The sequence below is a fragment of the Sorex araneus genome, chromosome X (assembly GCF_027595985.1).
Source record: "Sorex araneus isolate mSorAra2 chromosome X, mSorAra2.pri, whole genome shotgun sequence".
Lineage (NCBI taxonomy): Eukaryota > Metazoa > Chordata > Mammalia > Eulipotyphla > Soricidae > Sorex > Sorex araneus.
The window spans coordinates 113,637,837-113,646,777 of NC_073313.1; the positions used below are offsets into that span (position 1 = coordinate 113,637,837).

Genomic DNA, 8,941 nt, shown 5'->3' on the forward strand with positions numbered 1-8,941 from the left:
ACTTATTGCGGTGGTCAATATGGCATTGTAACCAAGACAATAAAGAGAACACCAAAGAGCTATAGCTGATTAACTTCTTGACAGTGGCTGTGAACAGGCATATTCCATTTTTACCTATTTATTTATACATTTTTATTGAATCAGTCACTGTGAGATACACTTTTACAAAGTTTTCATGGTTTGTGTTCAGTCATGCAATGTACTAACAGGCATCCCTCCACTGGCATGTATTTCCCACTGTATATTCTTGTATATTCTTGTATGTTCTTCTGCACTTGTATATTCGTTGCTTCACTGTTTACAATAGCCAAAATCTGGAAAATAGATGGCGTGCCCAAGAACAGATGACTGGTTAAAACTTTGGTACATCTACACAATGGAATACTATGCAGCTGTTACAAAAGATGAAGTCATGAAATTTGCATATAATTGGATCAACACATGGAAAGTATCATGTTAAGTTAAATGAGTGAGAAAGAGAGGGACAGACATAGAAGGATTTCACTCATCTGTGGAATATAAAGTAACAGAATAGGAGACTAACACCCAAGAATAGTAGAAATAAGGACCAGGAAGTTTGCCCCATTGCTTGGAAGCTGGCCTCAGATGCTGGGGGAAAAGGAAGCTCAGATAGAGCAGGGAACACCAAGTAAAGGGTGTTGGGAGGACCTGCTCGCATGGAGAGATGTGTGTCGAAATTAGATTGTAGACTGAACATGATGACCACTCAATACCTCTATTGCAAACCACAATACCCAAAAGGAGAGAGAGAACAAAAGGAAATGCCCTGCCACAAAGGTGGTATGAGGTGGGAGAATAGGGTTGGATAGTGGGAGGAATACTGGGATCATTGGTAGTGGAGAATGGGCACTGGTGGAGGGATGGGTACTCGATCATTATATGATGGAAACGCAAACACGAACGTTTTAAGTAATTGTACTTCATAGTGATTCACTAATTTAAAAAAATTAATGAAATTTTATTCAGCTCACTTAAAAAATAAAAAATAATTTTTTGAGAATCGTCCATATTGTTTTCCAAAAGGGCTGAACAAGTCGACATTCCCACCAGCAGTGTAGAAGGGTCCCTTTCTCCCCACAAATCAGAAATGGATGGGGGATCACAACAGAAACCACAGAAATTCAATGGATCATCAAAAAGTGCTTTGAGAATATGTATGTAATATTGTAAAAGAACTTTAAAGATACAGGTGAGTTTCTGGTTTCCTATAACCTCCCAAGAATTAACCAAGAAGATTTGGAATAACTGAACAGAATTATTTTGATTGAGGAAATTGAAACGGTAATCAAAATTCTCCCCCAAAACAAAAGCCCTGGCCCAGATGGATTCACTAGTGAATTCTTCCAACCCTTTAGAGAAGACCTACCGCCAATACATTTAAGTATTTCCAGAAAGCTGAAACACTCCCAATTTCTATGAGGTAAACATCAACCTGATAACAAAATCAGAGAGAGATACAAAAGAAAAAGAGAAAAAATGCAGGCCATTATCCCTGATGAATATAGCTGCAAAGATCTTCAACGAAATCCTAGCAAATAGAACTAAATAACTCATCAAAAAGATCATACACCATGAAAAAAGTAGGATTCATCCCAGAGATACAAGGATGGTTAAACATTCACAAGTCAATCAACATAATACCCTGTACCAATAAAAGAAAATATAAAAAACATATGGTCAAACCAATATATGCACAGAAAGCTTTTGACAAGATTCAGCACCCATTCATAAAAACTCTCAACAGAGTGGGACCTGAAGGAACTTTCCTCAATATTTCCACAAGCCCACAGCAAACATTATTCTCAACGGGTAAAAAATAAAACCCTTCCCATAAAGATCAACCGACTGAACTTCTCTGTATTTGAATTTCTGTCTCTGGCTTATTTCACTCAGCATGATAGTCTCAATTCCATTCTCAGTTCAAGGTGTCATGAACTGCACGACTTAATTTTTCCTTGAGGTTGCATAATATTCCCCTGTGTATATTAATCTCAAGTTCTCTACCCATTCATCTCTTTTGCTGGAAAATTGGATTGCTTCTGGATCCTGGTTAGTGTGCTAAGAGAAGCAATGAACATTGGTATGCATGTATCCTTTCAAACTAATGCTTTTGGGGTTTGCGGGATTAAACACCTAAAAGAAGGTATCAACCCACGTAGTCAAATGGAAACTCCATCCTCCTCTCTGAAAAAATACCCATTTTATATAAAGTCTGGACAAGATGACATTACTACTGGCAGTGAATGAGGGTTCCTTTTTTCTCTACACCCCACCAAGACTTATTTCCAGTTTGAGTACATGCCATTCTATCTGGTGTAAGGTATCCCTTCACCATTTTGATTTGTGTTTCCCTGATTCCAAGTAATAATAAACACATTTCATATGATGCTTGGCCATTCATATGTCCCTTTGGTGAAAGTGTCTATTCATGTATTCTGTCTTATTGTTTTCCTTTGGGAGCCACACCTAGCTATACTTCGGCTTACTCCTGACTCTGTGCTAAAGTGTCTCTCCTGATGAGCTTAGGGGTCTTCAGGGGCTGATTTTGAACCCGGATCAGCCATGTACCAGGCCAGTGACATGCTCACTATAATATCTCTCCGCACCTATTTCTCCCGTTTTCTGTGAAGCTACTGATTTTATATTTTAGAGGTTTTTTAATGCATTATACATAATGCATGTTAGTTATTTTATTTAAAAGTTTCAGAATTTTTGTTTTGTTTCGTGGCCACATCTGGTGGTATTCGGTGTTGATTCATAGCTCTGCACACAGAGATAGCTCTTAGAAGTTTGGGAGCATATGTGGTTCAGGGTATTGTAACCAGATCTGCCTTGTCCAAATAAGTATCCTATACAGTGTAGTATCAATCCAGCCCCAATACTTCAGTCTTACTCTCATCCTGATAGGGTCACACTAATTTATAAAAACGATTTTTTGTGCTTTTTGGGTCACACCCGGCAATGCACAGGGGTCACTTCTGGCTCTGCACTCAGGAATTACCCCTGGCAGTACTCAGGGAACCATATGGAATGCTGGGAATTGAACCTGGGTCGGCCGCGTGCAAGGCAAATGCCCTAACCGCTGTGCTATCACTCCAGCCCCTAGAAAAACATTTAATTCTAAAAATCTAATTGAAATAAACCATTCCCTACCTCAATCTGACCCTCAATCAAGTATGAATGAATAGTTGATAAGCCTCAGAGAAAGAAGAGTCAACAGTGATAATGCATAATGTTAAGTGTATATTTCATATAATATGGTACTTTGGGGGGGTTAAGAAGTGGATTATAGGGTCCAAAGTGACAAAGTGATAGTTCATCAGACATGACACTTGCTTTGCATGGAGCAGACCTGAGATTGATCCCCTACATCCCACAGGGTACATGGAGCACCACATTAATTATTCCTGACTTCAGAGCCAGGAGTAATCCTTAATCATCACCAGACATGCCACACCCATTCTCAAGTCCTTGAATTCTTCAATTTGGTGTAGATAGATAAAATGATCCCATGCATATGTTTGGAACCTATAATTTGGATCAGTAAGAGACAAGATATGAATGTCCCCTGCAAAGAATTGTCTCCAAGATATTTTCAAGAGTCTGTACAAGTTACAGGCTTTCAGAAGCACCATGGATTCTGTTTACTGTTTGCAGCCATTTCATTCCGTGTCTCACAGGTCAGAGAACATGGTGGGTTACTGGACTGCACAAATATGTGCCTTTTAATCAGATGTCATTTTAAAAGGATTAAATTATGTGTTTTGGGATAAAAAAAGGATAGGAGTTGAGATGATTATATTAGCATAAAAAGTGAGAGAAAGATGGTTTCACTCATGAGAAATATTAACAATAAAACAATTAGTAAAAGACACCATCAAATTCACATCTAGTCTTTGTTAAAACAGAGCCTGGCAAGGTACCCATGACATATTCAATATGCCAAAACCAGTAACAGCAAGTCTCACAATGGAGAAGTTACTGGTGCCTGCTCGAGCAAATCAATGAATGAGCAACAAGATGACAGTGCGACAGACAGTACTTTGTTAAAACTATATTGTAATTACCAGAAAGAAAAGGAGAAAGGGATGGGGTGGGAGAATAATAAGAGTAACCTTTTGGTGGTGGGTCAGAGTATCACCATCACTTATGTGACCCCTGGACATAGCAACAAGGGAAGAAGAAAATAAAGTGTGACATTTTTATTTTTTATTTTATTTTTTTTAATTTACATTTTTATTTTTTAAAAAAGATTATAAATGGTCCTGTGAGCAATGGAGGACACTCACAGAAGAGAGGAGTGGATTATGAAATTTTAGGTGTTGAGAGATACAATTCTATGACCCGGAGTTAAACAAACAGTCAGACTACAAAATGGCGTGGGGGGAGGGTGCGGTGGCAGTGGAAGCAGATGTATCGCAATAGTTCAAACGTGAAGTTTCAGTGGTGCAGGGAAAAAGTAAGTCTTATCTGTCCAACTCTGAACCAATAGGCACACTGACTCCAGGAGCACTCCACATTCTCACCCATTTCCATCATCCCTGAAAGCACAAAATACTTCCCACAAAACTGAGAGTAGTTTCGCTGAATCAAAGATCTCTTCAACTCACCAAGGAAATGAGGCCAAGATGAAGAAATAGAGGACTCTACAAGGAGATGTTCTTAGAACAGTGACAGGAAGATGCCTTAGAATTCTCTGACTGGCCCTAAGTACATTACTGCATGCAACGTTATTAAAATGTTTGCCTACATCCAACAGAAGTGCACAAAATAGACTTGTTAATTTCCCTAAAAACTTATTCACTTCCTGCAATATGGTTTCCAAGGGGTAAATTATTTATGCATCCAACAGCTGGCACACACATGAAATACTTGTATACATAACATTTGCCAGCTGAAAAAATGTCTGGATATGACTACTTAAAACTGGAAAAACATTGAAACCAAATGTTCTAGGACTTCAAATAAAAGGTATACAACTATGTACTGAAACAGCTGCAAGATCTTTGTAGGATTTGTGTAGGAGTAAAGATTGGACACTCCACAAAAGAGAACACAAAAAAATGCTTGCTATCAAATATTAATACAGTAAGATCAGGTGGGAAGACAGGCTCAGCTTAAGTGCAACACTATATTTAAGAGTGTTAGGGAGAAAAAGTTACCGTAAATGATGGAAAGCCTTGATTGTCAATAACTTAATACACAATAAGAGACAGGAGTTAAAGCACAATTAGTGAGTTGCAAAAGAACAAACCCATACAATTTCTAGCATAATGGCTTGTCAAACTACTAAATAACAAGGACTTAGTGAAATATTGTGTTTGCTTAGCAATAAGCAGCGTGTCACACAAGTCACGAATCACGAAATCCCATTGATTGTCGATGTCTCGAGCGGGCTCAGTAACCTCTCCATTCATCCTATCTCTGAGATTTTAAAAGTCTCTCTCCACTCGGCCTTCCCAAAGATGCCGCATTGGAGGCTCTTTCAGGGTCAGGAGAATGAGATCCAACTTGTTACTGGCTTTAGCATATGAATAAACCATGGGAAGCTTGCAAGGCTGTCCCATGTGGGCAGGAAACTCTCAGTAGCTTGCTAGTTTCTCCCAGAGGGAGAAGTAGGTTACAAAATATCTTATTAGCTTCTGGGAACTTGCTTTGGATGGTGGCCTTGATGGGATTACACACACCTGGGTTCCTCTGCTGGTACCTTCATGCGTGAGGCTTGTCCGAACGTGTGGAGAGGGGCCTTGAGTATGGCTGTGGCTGGGTTCCGGTGGTCTTCGGCCGCCTGGAGCTCTGCTCGGGGCGGGGAGGGAAGCTGGAAACCATCCCCTCCAAGGGGCCCTGAGGAAGACAGCCAGGCTTGCGGGCAAGAGACTGAGAGTCAAATAAAAGGGAATTTATGTTATAACAATTATTTGAATGGAGAATACCTTTTCAGTTATCTAATTTTTACCTTAACCAACAATCTTTAAAACTAAGTTCACATTGTAAAGGATTGTTGTTTTAACTAGCACTATAAAACTCCCAGGACTACCAAAGGAGGATAATCAAAGAAAATATGAATAATAAGAGCAATAAATCTTTATTTTTTTTATAGTTTATTTTTAATTAGTGAGTCAACGTGAGGGTACAGTTACAGATTTATACATTTTTGTGCTCATGTTTCTCCCTTACAAAGTTTGATAACCCATCCCTTCACCAGTGCCCATTCTCCACCACCAGTAAACCCAACATGCCACCCCCCCTCCCCAGTCCCGTCTCCCCCACCCCACACTGCCACTATGGCAGGGTTAAATGGAAATATAATTGCTATTTTCTAATTCTATATCTCTCAATAAAGTTTACAACTTTCATATAATACAAATCTTTTATCTCTCAACCTGCCAAATGCTGCCCATTCTATCTTTCCTTGGATTAGAACACTGACCTGGCGACACCTAAGGACACACTTCAATGGCATAGTATTCATTGAAATTAATACAATATACAGATATCAACAATTTAAATACCACTTGTGATTCCATTCCATTGAATAGAAAATGTTAATAACGAATTCTGCTTGAGGATTCGAAGAGGAGAAAAGAATTAATCTTAAGCTACATAGTTGTAAACATCCGTTCTATGTTATATTTTCTGAAAATAAGCCTAGTATTTGATTCCATAACTATTTACTAAATAAATAAATGGTATAAATTAGATATAACTTCAAGTAACAACAGGAAACTATACCGAAGTTCCTGATATCTAAGCCTCCAAAACAAATATAAAAAGCAACTTAAGGGGCTGGAGCAATAGCACAGCGATAGGGCATTTGCCTTGCACGCAGTCAACCCAGTTCAATTCCTAGCATCCCATATGGTCCCAAGAATTGCCAGCAGTAATTCTTGAGATGCAGAGCCAGGAGTAACCCCTGAGCATCGCCAGGTGTGACCCAAAGAGAAAAAGAAGGCAACTTAAAGTCATTAATTTTAAGTGAAATTACACAGTTATAACTTTTGGAATTTTAATTCCAGAGATGAATGCAGTATTGTTATGTTATATTGGAATTATAAAGTATACACATTTGGAAATCACCAGGAAACATGAAACATAACTGAGCAACCTCCAAAATGAACTACAAAGAAGTTTGCAAGCACCACAGGTTGGTGTATGACCTGTGGCAAATACCACAAACATGGATGTATGATTCGTAGTCAATGCAGCAACAATAACAAAGGGAAACGGAAGGGTGACTATAGTAAAATTAATCACACTGCTTGAAATGCAATATGAAAAATTCAAATTTTATAGAATTCAATTTATTTTTCTTGGCAAAGCATAAACGTATTGTCTTATATTTTAAGATGTGATAAAACAGTACTGTTATTAATGAGCATTAGAAATAGAATTCAAATTTGGTAAACGCTGTAGTGCCATTTTTCAAACACACAAGAAACCTGAAAAAAATTGAATTCTGTTGGCATCAGTTTCTCAGTCTGACTCTATACACTTCCTGAGCACTTAAAACAACACATTCAGTTAGCATATATTCCAATACCTGTGTCTTCAACTAGGCTATGGCCTACAAGAGAAGAAGGTTTTGTTGATTTTTCATTTATGGATTGGTAATAGAAATTGGATACTTTATAAATGTCTATGGGATTATGACCCAATACTGCTAGCATTCAGGCATTATTCATTTATTACTAAATCAAGTAATTTTTTTTTGCTTTTTGGGTCACGACCAGCGATGCTCAGGGGTTACTCCTGGCTTTGCACTCAGGAATTGCTCCTGGCAGTGCTTGGGGGACCATATGGGATGCCGGGGATCGAACCCAGGTCGGCCGCGTACAAGGCAAACGCCCTACCCGCTGTGCTATCGCTCCGGCCCCTAAATCAAGTAATTTTGTCTTCTTTAGTCAGAAGTTTGATCCGAGAAGTACACTCTTCTATTAAGTTTTTGCTGCTGACAGTTTTTATTTTGATCTTTCTCTGGCAATTACTTGTTAATCAAAATTCACTATAATACGTTTTGGTAAAGTTTGCAAAGAAATACAAAAAAAAATTAATTTGTGGGCCTGAGGCTATAGCTCAATGGTATCATACCTGCTTGTGAGCATGAGGTTGAGAGTTTCAATTCCTGGATCCGTCCAGATTCTTTAGGAAATCTCAGGTGACCTGCTGTAGTGATCTCTGGCACGACAAATGTGTGATATTTCCAGTGCATTGCAACAAAGGCTGTGTGAGCACAAAAGCCAACTGTGTGAAAATCAAGGGAAGGAAAAGAAGAAAACAACAAGGAAATAAATTTGCATCATTTGTTTTATTTTGGTTGTTTTTGTTATGGATTGGAGTAATAGCACAGCAGGTAGGGCATTTGCTTGCACATGACCGACCCGGGTTCGATTCCTCTGCCCCTCTCAGAGAGCCCAGCAAGCTACCAAGAGTATCCCACCTGCATGGCAGAGCCTGGCAAGCTACCCGTGGGGTATTCAATATGCCAAAAATGGCAACAACAAGTCACAATGGAGACATTACTGGTGCCTGCTCGAGCAAATCGATGAACGGTGCCCACTTGAGCAAATCAATGAACAACGGGACGACAGTGCTACAGTGCTAATTCAAAACAAATAACATTATACAGGGATGGAGGAATCGAACCCGGGTCGGCCGCATGCAAGGCAAACACCCTACCCACTGTGCTATCCCTCCAGCCCAGTAGTATAAAATCACATATAATATGAAAATCAAATTTAATTGTATCTCTAGTGCATCGGTAGCTAATGAAAGACAAAGCTTTGTATTCCTAAAGAAATTTTTCACTTTAATAAAGACATGAGGAAGTCATTGCAAAAGCATGGATCTCAATTATCTAATCAAAGAAATGGTACATTATAGTATGACATATTTTTCTTGGCTTCACACTGCCTGTTAAAGA

General features: G+C 38.9%; 1 non-coding gene across 1 annotated transcript; it reads right to left on the bottom strand.

The window, feature by feature from the left end:
- Positions 1-3,597: 3,597 nt before the first annotated feature.
- On the bottom strand, positions 3,598-3,733 carry LOC129400639 (small nucleolar RNA SNORA70). Its single transcript, XR_008627833.1, has one exon. It is a non-coding gene; the product is annotated as a small nucleolar RNA SNORA70 (small nucleolar RNA).
- Positions 3,734-8,941: the final 5,208 nt, after the last annotated feature.